The 12,439-nt window shown below is 45.0% G+C and overlaps 1 protein-coding gene across 8 annotated transcripts in view; it reads left to right on the plus strand.

Annotated features, from left to right (window-relative positions):
* The first annotated feature begins 338 nt into the window (after positions 1-338).
* Positions 339-12,439, plus strand: part of TANC2 (tetratricopeptide repeat, ankyrin repeat and coiled-coil containing 2) — a 239,415-nt gene continuing 227,314 nt past the window's right edge. For 6 of the 8 annotated variants that reach the window (XM_030508827.1, XM_030508829.1, XM_030508832.1 and 3 more), the window contains exon 1: positions 411-738. The gene's annotated coding sequence lies outside the window, so the exon portion shown is untranslated. Of the gene's footprint in view, positions 739-1,122; positions 1,149-12,439 lie in introns of those variants that run through there. The other 2 variants (XM_030508833.1, XM_030508828.1) reach the window with 2 other exon arrangements.

A 12,439-nucleotide genomic window follows, 5' to 3' on the forward strand; every position in this document is an offset into this window, starting at 1 on the left:
CCCGCCTTCTCCCCCCCGGGGCCCCGCCCGGTGAGGTTCCTCCCGCTCGCCCCTCCGGCACCTCCAGCTCGCTCCGCACCGGCGTTCATGGAGGCGGCGGTCACGGTGCGGCCGCGGCAGGTACGCGCGGAGGACGAGTAGCGCCATGTCCCTGTTCTCCCCCCAACCCAACCCAATCCAACCCCACCCCGCGCAGGTTGCGCCCCGGCGCAGAGGGGGCGCCTGTTTTGCATAGCCACGCCCACCGCCACTCATGAATAACCAATCAGCTCCGCCCCTTTCTCGGGCGCCTCACCTCCGCGCGCGGAGCGGGGGAAGGAGTGAGCTCGGGGCCGTGCGCGCGCGCCCGCCGGCCGCTTCCCCTCCTCCTTCTCCTCGTCCTCCTCCTTCCCGCCGCTCCCGCCCCGCCCGCTCTCCTCCCTCCGTGAGGCGGCGGCGGCGCGCTCCTGAGGCGAGCGGGGGGCTGAGGCACTGGGGCCCGGGCAGGCCGCGCCGGGCGGGCGCGGAGGGAGGCGCTGAGGTAGCTGGGCGGTGAAAGGGGAGCAGCGCGGCCGGCGCCGCTTGAGGAGGGGTGAGACCGGTCGCCTCTCCACACCCCCCCCGCACCCCGCTCCTCGCCGCCGTTCCCCGCCCCTCTCCTTCGGCTGCGCGCTCGCCGCGGCGATGTGGTGAGAGGGAAGCGCCCCGCGCGCTGCGGCTGTGAGGGGGCGCGGGCCGCCGGGAGCCCTGTCGCGACAGGTAAGGGCCGGAGGCCGCGGGGGTCCGTGTGTTCGTGCGGTGTCTGTGTCTCCCCGCCACCCCCCGCGGCGACAGATGGGGTGGGGGGGACGGACGGATGGGGTCGTGAGGTGGCGACGCCCGGCGACATGTCGGGGAAGGGACGCGGCCGGCGGGTCGCGGTTCTGGGTGGGAATCGCGGCGAGACCCCCCCGCCGCCACGCCCCTGCTTCCCCCCCCGCAGCGGTGCCGCACACGGGCGGGGGCCGGGAGGGCGCCGGGTTCTCGGTGGGCTCGTTCTTCCTTCGTTACCCGGGGGTGCCGGCCGTGCAGGCGGGGTCGGTGCGAGCGGTGCAGGTAGCGTGCCCCAAATGCCATCTTTTCCATTAGAAATCCCTTATTTTTAAGCGAGCGGCACGCAGCCTTGCAAGGTAAGTGCAGAACGTTTCGTGCTGCAGGATTCCGGCCCTTTACGGGCTGAGGGGGGCTGTAAGAAGGCGTTTTCCTCGCAGAATGGCCCCGTATTTACAGGGCTGTGCTGCAGGTAGCGCACACGTGAGGCCAAACCCACCCCGCGCTGCAGGCAGACAAGGGTTAAACGTTCTCCCTCTCCTTCCTCCCAAAGGGTGAGTAAGGAGCGTGGAGTCTAATGACACACGGTGTCTTTCTGTTACAGGCGTGGGTTGGTTGTTGGGGGCTAAAATGTAAAAGAGAAATGAGAGATGATGAGGCAGACAGCCTCTCAGTTATGTGTTTTGCAGGGAAAAGAGGGATTCTCATCCCTGTTTGCGTTGGGAAGTTAAGGAGCAGATGTTGGGCAGTAAGCTGCTCTAGGGAATGATGCATCCATGTGGGTTTTAGGCTTTTGTACAGGTACAATAGCAAAATAACAGGAAAACAGCATAAGGAAAATGAAATACCTGGAAAGTTTTAATAATTAGTGCTTCTGGGGAGTATGGCATAGCTACAATGTACTGAATGAGGCAAATTAATGTTGAATTGGGAGAAGAACAAGAAGAAATACGGCCGTAGGGAACAACACCACAGCCATGAAACCCTGCTTGCAGCATTGCTCAGGTTGGATCTTGGATATCTTCAAATGCTAAAGGTTGGGTGTTGTCTGGTTTTCTTATTTAATCCTCAAAACTTAAACAGCAAACCTGCAACTGAAAACATCCATTCCTAAGGTGTGAGTTAGAAAAAAGGAAAAGCAGCTGGTGAAATGAGTGCATTTTGGTGAAAGCATGCTGAAGGGAATTTGCTAGTGACAGTCACGTGAGGCTTTCTTGCTGGAGTGGTGGGAGACACCCTAGACCATGGATATTTGTGTAAAAGATATGTTCAGCCACAAATGGATGATGAATGTGCAGTTGAATTATGCAAATACAATATATTGCAACTTGCCATAATCAAAATCCCATTTTTTGGCTTTGTGTACAGTCTGTTGGGGGGGTGTGTGTGGAAAAGGTGGTAGTGCTTAGGCAGAGAGATCTTAAACCCTTTGAGGTCTGTGGCCATTGTGGCTCTGGGGCTTCTAAAAAACAGACTCCTTAGAGTTGTTGTTCTTTTTTGTAGTAACTCTTGCTAAGTGCATCATAAATGCAAATGACTGTATGTACTCCAAGTTTACCACTGGTTCCACCTGAGTGGAGTGTTAGGATCTTGTTTAGATCTAGACTGTGGTCATGGAATGTTGAAGTGTACTCGCCTGGAGATTTAGACTTGTAATTACCATGTGAATTACTGGTTCCATGCTCAGTGTAACTGAGTGACTAATACCATTTTTTAAAATAAACTCCTTATCAATATTGATTGTGTTGTGGCAATTGCTGTCTGTCTTTCCCATTGGTTTTCCCACAATCCTCTGTGCACTTGTGTTTTTTCAATTGAAATACGTATTCTGAACAAAAATGTATCTCCTGAGGAACCTGACAGATAACCTCTTCACGTTTCAGGTTACGTACACGAGATTTACTTTCAGTTAGACCTTTAGAACACAAGCGATGCATATGTTGATGTGGAGAAATCCATGCGCATACCTGTTATGTGCAATGAATTTTTAAGAGATTAAGTTTTTAATGCAACTCTGCAGACAAACATGCCCCACTTCCTGCTTGTACATTCACATTTATTAATATTAATGGCCAGAAATGCAAACTGTGTAAGGCCCAAATGTGCATCACATTCAGTATTATGCAGATCTGCAGAAAGCTTGCAGAACTCGGTGTACTCACTCTGTACACTGAGTTCTGCAATCTTTGGCTTATATATGTATTTCCAGAATATATATATATAGAATTTTTTCCTGTCTGCAAGGCTGCCTTTGGCTTGCCTATGACACATTTAAGTTTCATTAAAGAAAATGTAAGATTCTGTGTAAATTTCAGGATGCTTGTTAAAACTGGTAATGGTATAGCTTACCTTTATTAGGTAGCAAAAGGAAAACAGTAAAAAGGCAGCTAGAAAAGTCTAAATCAACCCCTTGGTATGTAAAAAGAACAAAATAGCTTGCAACCTTCTAAATTTGTGCATGGTTTTTCTCACAAAAAAAAAAGGATTATGTTCCTCCTTATGTTTTATCTAAGATCAACTTTTTTAGAGGTGGTGAGACTGCTGAAGAGCTGAGAGGCTGTAGCACCTGTAATTCTGTGTTGTGAAATATTAAAACAAAATCTTTTGCTTTAAAATTAAAAAATCCCATTTTCATGTCTTTTTTGATGTATAAAGCTGTGAGTACACACATTGATCCTTTTTCTTTAATTTTTGAGTGTGAATTTTCTTCAGAGCAGAATGATATGGCAAGATGGTTGCCTTTGACATCCAGACAAGCAAATGGCTCTGAGGGTAGTTTCTTGAAGAGGTTAAGCTGCTTTAAAGAATTGGTGCAAAGTCAGTGACGTCCTGTCCCTCCCCTCCCACCCTCATAGTGTTGGAACTCTCTCTTGTAGCAAGTGAAACGTTGAGCATTGTTGGATGAATGAAAGCTGTTTATTTTTGCAGAGTTCGTTTCTAGCTGGATCAATAAAAGGAACTTGACCTGTTGAACGTGAGGGTGATGGGAGGAGGATGCAGGAGTAGAACAGAGTAGCTGGATCTGTCTGTCGTGGCAGCCCTGAGCTCTTTGGCTGATGTCAGTTGTAAACTCATGTCTCGAGTACTTGCATGAAGCCTTAAAATGGTACCTTTTGATGTGCAGTGAGTGGCTGTTCTGTTTTAGCGCCACACAAAGAATACTCATGGTCTTGTGCTGCTAGTTTTAATCCTTGTGGTTGGAAATTTCAGGTTGTCTTGCACTTTGCTTTCAATGTAATAAATATGTGCCAACCTCCAGGAACATTTTTCAGCATCTGTTGAACATGCAAAAGCTGTGTGGTGGTACAGGAGCTGGTGATGTTCCTGGCAAGGTCCATGGGAGATTACCATAGTCTTCGGTGTAGCAGACCTGAGCCTGTGGGTTGTTTTTGACTCTTGGAATTTGAAGTCTTCCTCTTGGAATAACATGAGGTAATGGCCTCGAGCTGCCCCAGGGAAGGTTTAGGTTGGATATTAGGAACAATTCCTTCCCCAAAGGGTGCTCAGGCATTGGAACAGGCTGCCCAGGGCAGGGCTGGAGTCACCGTCCCTGCAAGTGTTCACACACCGTGTAGCCGAGGCCTCAGCGCCATGGGTTAGTGGTGGCCTTGGCAGTGCTAGGGAGCAGTTGGACTTGATCTTAAAGGTCTTTTCCAACCCGATTGGTTCTATGGTTCTATGTTCATTTTAACTTCAAGGTAGAGAGTTGCCTGTTGAATGCCTGTTACATTCACTGGAGATAAATTGGTGTTTAAAGCTCACTGCATCTGCAAATATTTGCAGTGGTGGAGTGAAGCAGATCATCCGTCTCTGGTTTAATTGCCAGCTGGGTTTTATGAGCTTTACAAAACAAATTCTGGTTGTGTTACTAAGAATTATTCCAGTCCCATTATTTTATGGGGCTAAAATGCAGTTGTTAGTTTTACGTTCACTTAAAAAGTAATTACTTTAAATACAAACTCTACATTCATTACAGAAGATAGTGGCTTGTTTTGCATATTTGTATTAAGAAGGGAGAAACTGGGAATATAGAGCCCAGTCTCGAAATTCCCTGTCATGGAGCTGTCCCGTCTGATGGGGTTTGTTGAGGTTCTACTGAAGTGGCCTGTGATGAAAGGATCTAGTTTCCTGATGAAGATGATGGGCAAATTGGACAGGAATTTAGCTTGTTGTCCTACGGCGGAGTTGGCTATGGGATTTAGATGGGAGAGCAGGAGTTACTTTACTGGAATTGGAATTAAAATGCTGTATGGTTTGGTGCTGGGGTAATGAACCGTTGGTGTTTCAGATCTTCAGGAAGAGAAATCTTGGCATAAATGTAGAGTTGGTTTCTTCCTGGGCAGCCTTTATTACTTGCCTTTCCAAACTGTGTCAAATAAGTGGATTTATACTGTGGTGTGAGAAACTCCATCTTGAAAAATACTCTTGAAGAGAACATAAATTAGTAATGATGCAAGAAAAAGTGTAATACACTTGTTTGACTCCAATTTGTTTTTGTGTTGTGTTTGCATGACATGTGTTTGGTTTCAAAGGAAGCATCACTTACTCATGTTATCTAAAAAATACCATAGTAATAGTTGGGTTTGTATGTATTCTGCATAAAGCAAACCTTGGTCTAAGTTTTGCTTCCTCAGTCACGTTTATAATTTTCTTGGTAAAGCTTTTTCTTGCTCTGAGGGAAGGGCTTATTTACGAAAAATGCTGCTTGTTTGGAATTTAAAATGTGGAAAGTGGCTTTTTCCTTTTTCCCCTTTCCCTCCCACCAGCCCTGTTGCTTTGTAAAGCTGAGAATTATTTAGCTTTACCAAACAAGAAACCTGAAGTAGTAATCCTTAAGAGCCAATTTGGCAAAGGCACATGTAGATACTTGAGGAACATGAAGAATCCTGGTGAGTTCATGTTACTATTCCTATGCAGGCAAGTCTCCACATGCTGCTGCCTTCTTGAGCTGGGGCCCTTGTGCTGATGAGGAATGATGTTGTATGAGCTAATGGGGAGGGAAGTAATCTGCGAGAGTGGTGTTCTCTCTCAACCAGCATAACTGATGAGGAGAGTGATGAATCGGGCATGTTGACATTTCAGCTATTACCAGTATTTGTTTGTTATTTGTCCTTTATGAAAGGAACATATTGGTGACTGGAGGAGTATCTTCCAGAGCAGACGGATAGCTCTGTGGTATGAAGGCTGGAGTTGCTGTGAATTTTTTCTCTTGGCTGGGGATTTGTTCTTAGAGATCTTTCATACTCATAATTTTGACATCTCGGAGCAACTGGTTGCTCATTAGTTGTTCGCTTGTATTTCATGAGAAGGAATAAAGTGAGTGGTGTATGTCCAAGTGGCCATCCTGGTGTGTATGAATGTCCTTTCTTTTACCACAAGCAGTTCCATTCATGTGGCCCCATTTCACACAACTTCTTGAGAAATCATCTGATTAGTGTTCCTGACCTCCTTATGCCGATCAAAGCAGGGGAAGCTCAAAGCCGTGTTTGTTCCTGGGCTGAGCTGTAAGTATATGCAAAATAGCAAATGTGTGTCTTCCATTATCCAGTCCTTTTCCAGCGCTTGGGAAGATGGAGACGAGCTTTCTTCCTTCTCTTAGGTTTTTAAATCTGGAAAGCCTGTGATCATTTCTTTTAGGTAGGTTGCATGTACAACAGCAGAGATGTGGTTGTTGTGATGAGTTATTTGTCTTTACATCCTCTTTTCCATATCTTCTGGTTTTGCTGCTGAAATAGAGGACTTAGCTTTTCAGAGATTCCATTTCCATTGTGTTTTACTTAAAACCTGGAGCTTGGTAGAAATACATTGCTCATGAAATTCAGCTGAGTAGTTGAACTGCAGCTTCTGCCCTAACCTACAAGGGGTTAAGATTAAAATATGGAATAGCTTGGCACAGCAGTTGAGGTAGAATTCCCAAATAACAATGAATAGGGTAAATCTGTGGCTTTACGCCGAGTCCCTTGCTTTCCTGGTGAATATTCTATAGTCTCATTTTACTTACATCAGCTTTAATTGCTAATTATGGTTGAATTGCAGGGATCTCAAATTTGAGATTTATACTGATCTCATTAATGAAGGAAGTATTTTGGATACATGGATTCTTATTTACAATACAAGTCACACTGGGAATTTGTTAGTAATTAGGTGAGAAGAGAGATGGTTAATTTGTATTTTTGATAGGGCGGTCTTTCCTGTTTGCTTAGTTACTCTTGCATATTTTGGGGTGTTTCTTTCATTTTTCCCTTCATGCCTGTATGGTTGCCAGGGCAGGTAGAATAATGTTTTCGTCAGATTGCTGCTCTTTGTCTGTATTCAGATTATTTAAGGAAAATGCTTTTTGTTTTCACTAGGAAACATCATTGCTGTTGGTGTATATTTTTTAGTTGCCTTAAGGAGTGAGGCTTGTGGATGTGTGTGAATGATTCCTCCATTTTTATGTGTTCTTTTCAGCTGGCTGGCTGAAAAATTTGCATTTCCTTCTTAGTTTGGATGAGGAACTCGATGAACGCACGTGAAAGAGACCATCAGTGCATATGAAAACATATCAAAATGAAAGACAATGTAAAATGAATTTGCTTCAGAATGGGACTGGGAATATTTATGTTTGTGGTTCCAGAAAGCAGCTGTGTATTGATTCCCATTGCTATAAAGCATTAACTGATAACACTTGAAAGTGTCCTTAACCTAGAGACATCGATGGTCTCTTCTGCTCACTGCCAGTCACCATGATGGTGTCTGAAGTTCCTTGCAGGTGAATTTCCACCCTTGAGTTGCAGAGTATGAAGCTGATTGAGCCAGATCCTGTGGCCAGTGTTCTAACTGTTGGCTTAAATATTGGTAAGCTGTATTTATGGGGTCTTATGTCAGGCTTAGCCTTTTCAGTGGGCTGCTGCTCTCTGGCTTTGTGAAGTATTACTATTTCCAATGAAATCGTAGATTCATGAGAGAGATTTACTTACCCAGGCAGAGTTCTGTGGTCACGTTATGGTGATAGATATGGACAGCACAGTTTGGGAATTCCTAATCTGTAGTTGTAAAAATGATCAGGATGTGGACTGAGGGAACAAACGGATGGGTTCTTGATGGTAAGAACTTGTCAGACTTTGTGTCTTGCATTTCCCTTCCTAATATGACTACAAAGCAACTAAATGAGAAAGGTCTCTGTGCTTTCTGAATGATTTCTGTAATGCTACTGGATGTTTACTCTAGATCTTTGAATCTAGAAGTAGCTTTAGGAAGCTACTTGTCCAATCCAAGTCCTTAGAAGCTGAAAAAAAGAAATGAGAGGCCTTCGGAGTAGCTTTTCCCTACTCAAAAAGAAAGAAATTTTAGTAACAACCAAGGCAGTGGTGGAATCACCATCCCTGGAAGTGTTCAGAAACCATGTAGATGAGGCTCTTAGTGTGTAGTACCCCCTGCACTGGGCACTGGTGAGGCTGCACCTCGAATCCGTGTTCAGTTCTGGCCCCTCACTACAAGAGACGTTGAGGTGCTGCAGTGGGGCCAGAGAAGGGCCCCGGAGCTGGTGCAGGGCCTGGAGCACAGGTGTTATGAGGAACGGCTGAGGGACCTGGGGGGGTTTAGTCTGGAGAAGAGAAGGCTCAGGGGGACCTGATCGCTCTCTGCAACTGCCTGACAGGAGGATGGAGCCAGGAGGGGGCCTGGTCTCTGCTCCCAAGAACAAGGGATGGGACAAGAGGAAACGGCCTCATAGCTGCCCCAGGGCAGGTTTAGCTGGAGCTGAGGAACAATTCCTCCCCCAAAGGGTGCTCAGGCATTGGAACAAGGCTGCCCAGGGCAGTGCTGGAGTCACTGGCCCTGGAAGTGTTCACACATCATGTAGATGAGGCCCTCAGTGCCATGGTTAGTGGTGGGGAAAGTTGGACCTGATGATCTTAAAGGTCTTTTCCAACCTGGTTGATTCCGGATTCTCTTCATGGGTTGTGATCCCATACAGTTAATATTCTTGATGAAGAAGTAGTACTAGAAAGTAAAGGAACAATATGCAATTAGAGTGCAGTGAACAGTGTGCTTATTTTCCTGTTGGTCCTTTTATTTACCTGTCTAATAACAAATGATTTTCCTTTCTGCCTTGCATCCCATTTTGTCCTGTGGGATTATTCTCATTGAGAAACTGTTTTTGATAATAAGGTGCTGTTAGTGTTCCATATAACGGTTTGAAGATGCCTAGTAACTGGAAGATAAAGGTACACAGTGTGTTTGTAGAAATGAGGTATGTGTTTTTAATGCTGAGAGATGTCAGTGGGAGAGTCTACACATTGTGTAGGTCAGTGGTACATAGGGAGTCTGTAGGGGCATGGCAGCCTGGTGCTTGTAACTTGAAGGTGGTCAAAAATAGTTATGTCCTTTCAGGCCTAAGCCGCTTGTGTCCACTCCTCTTTCTGTTGGCCCCCTTAACACCATGCAGGGTTTTAGTTCCATGCTGTGGGTCTCTTCTCAGTGGTTAGTGTGTGTCTGTGAGCATAAGGGGTCAGTCGCTGAGTGGATAATTGGGATAGGCTTAGGCAGGGTGGTTCGTGGAAGTGGCCGCAGAGAAAGTCTTCAGGAAAAGGGAGATTAGTGGACAAACAGGTAAACAACTTTCTGTCTTCAGAGATCTCATGGAATAGACTGTGGAAGGGTCTGAGAGAGAGAAAACCAAAGTAAATGGCATGAGGATAGGTTTTAGAAATACATGATGGTAGGAGAGAGAGCCAGAAGAAGTATGTGTGTCAAAATGTAGGAGAGTTGTTAACCTGAGCCTGTGGAGGATGTAAGTGGATGTAGTGATTTGAATGATCCACCTAAGTGCTTGTGGATTTTGCTGGCTTGTCCCATGCTTGCAGGCCACCTTGTTCTACATGTGACTTTATTTTAAAGGATATTTGCAAAAATTATGTGGGGTTTGGGCACTTATTTCTGTGTATTATAGCTGTATCTTGATACAAGATAGTAACAGAATGCAGATCTGTTGTTAGATGCAGAAGTAATCTCTTGCTTTCTGTGGTTGGTTATGTTGGGGTGTAATGCTTTATCTTTCCTAGCAACTTTTGCATTTATAAAACAATCTTGGTTTAATAGATATTTATATTTTATGGAAGAAATCTCCCATTTACTAATTTATGGGGGGCTTTCTCATCCTAATTAGTTCTTTCCTGTTTAATTTTCAATGTAAGATTTAATTAGAGGACCCCCAAATTAGTTTTGTGCTGTTTTCACAGTTACTAGTATGAGATACTCAGCTTCAACAGTTAGGACATTAGTGTTTGCTTGAAAATCTTCGTGAGCAGCTTTCCATTGGCACCAGCCTTTGGTTAATGCTTGGGCATGTGTCAAGACATCCCTTGCTTGTCTTCAGGAGTGGGGCTTTAGTGTAGCAGGCTCCATTAAAGAAAGGAATATTGTTCTTTGAAGGCCTCAGCTGTAATGGAGCTACATATGCCCACCCGCTTTCCCTTCAGAGTGGTAATATTATCTATGTCTTGATTTGAATAAAGTAAAGAGAAGGCCATGCTGACAGCAGGCAGTGCTCCTACACCTCCTCAGCAGAGGTGCAATACACCATCTGGCACCATGTGGGTAGTAGTGATCCCAAAAAGTAATAACAGTGGGAGTTCTTGCCAGTTACAAGTTGTGATCACAGGCCAAATGGTGTAGTTCTAAATCAGTGTACGTTTCCAGAGAGAAAGAGATGCAAGTATTTATTTTTGCCAACTTGAGATGTATTTTCAGTGCTGGGGGTCTGCGCTGAGGTTTTGGGTGCTGGCATGTGAACACAAGTGTGAGGGGAGGAAGTCAGGGCAATATGGGCTGCGATGCCTGCTAGACCACCTTCTAGGAGCTAGGAAAAGTTGGCTTTTTTTGTTTTATGTAAGCCTCAACTCAGTACATGCCAGGTTGAAACTGAGGAATTACTTTAAAAAAGTGAATAATGGAGTGGTCTATTGATTTGATTTCAACTTGGCTGAACGGGAATTGAAAGATCTCAATCCTTTGGCTTGTCTAATTTGTTCAAAACTAGTCCAGATGACTGACTGGTCTCGAACAAATTGCTGCTACCTGCTGAAAAACAGCTAGAAAACTTTGCAACTAGGTGAAAAATTCCCTATATTGCTTTTAGAAGCACTTCTAATGTGGTGCTCTAAGGTACTTCTGGCTGGGAAGTTAGATGTAGTGTGATCAGAACTGCTGTAAAGCGGGTGCCAAGCTGGTTAGCAAGTTGCTTAGTAACCTGCATGATGGAATTGAGAGTGTACTAGTAAAACCTGTGGGTGACAGCAGCTCTCGAGGGGTTGCAGAGGTAGGAAGAATAAATTGGATTTAAAAGGATCTTCAGAAATTGGAAACTTAAAATATGAAGAAATTTATTTGTCAGGAGTTGATTCTGAATAAAAGGAATGGTGAATAGTATAAATACAGGGAAGGAGGAACAGAGCAAAGCTGTGCAAAACATCCACAATGAAAACTAAAATACCTCAATGCATGCATGCACCCAGAGCAAGGGACATTCAGAGGGAATTGTGAACTTGGGACTTTTTTCAGAGCTGGGTTCTTTCTGCAGACTTGCTCAGAACCTGGAAATGCCGTGTATCAGTGTGGGCAGAACTCATCCATGGACACAGGCACGTTTTCAAAGAGGGTTTTTGTTGTTCTTAAGTTATGTGGGTAGGAGATTTAGTCACTCGTATGTCATCATACTCTGTCTCTCTGCTAGGGGCCTTTGCCAGTATCTTATTTTCTCACCCCCTGGCACAGCTGTAACTGCAGGGTCCTCATAAAGTAGATCGGCTTTGCATCAGATTCTTACCTGTGGACTCTTTTACTGCTTCTGCCTCTTGTAAAGGTTCATAAGACTATCTAACAAATCCAGCCTAAGTCTACTGAATGCATTCATAGTCCTTGCACTGCATTTTCCATGTTGGGTTGCTGTAGTTTTGCTCTTCAGGAATGGAGATAAGCATTGAAGTTGCCCAAGGAAGTTGTGAATACCCCATCCCTGGCAGTGTTCAAGGCCAGGTTGGACACGGGGGCTTGGAGCAACCTGCACTAGTGGAAGGTGTCCCTGCCCGTGGCAGGGGGTTGGGACTGGATGATCTTCAGGTCCCTTCCAACCCAAACCAGGCTGGGATTCAATACATGTACAAATTCTTAAAGTGAATTAAAGTTATGTAGTAAGCCCCTGAATATGGTGGTTTAATCTGTTTACCAAGCTGTTTCTACTCAGAAATATAGTTTAAGTCAGATAGATTTTAAGTTAGATGGATATGAGGGCGCTGCATTTGAAATAGTTGCCTTAGTTACTTTTTTGTAAGACATTTCTGCATTCATGTAAACCCAATCCATTACTTTTCCATACCTGATGGAACTGTGTACCCTGTATTCTCTTATGTGTCATGGTTACAATTAAAATTTGCATTCAAGAAATCTATTATGATTAACTTCAAACTCTTGGGTTGCATTTGTCCTCACAGCCAAACAGGTTTGCAGGCAGAAGAGCAGCCGAGGCACCGCGGCAGACTGTGTTTGCTGCTCTGTGTGTGCGATGCTTTTGTGTGTAGTCCAGGTTTTTCACTCTAGCGTGAACGCTGAAGATCAAGGATGCAGATTATGCATCTTCATAATGGAGGCAAGTGAAAAATCTCTCCAAGTT

Source organism: Strigops habroptila, chromosome 19 (assembly GCF_004027225.2).
Source record: "Strigops habroptila isolate Jane chromosome 19, bStrHab1.2.pri, whole genome shotgun sequence".
In the NCBI taxonomy this organism is placed as follows: Eukaryota; Metazoa; Chordata; class Aves; order Psittaciformes; family Psittacidae; genus Strigops; species Strigops habroptila.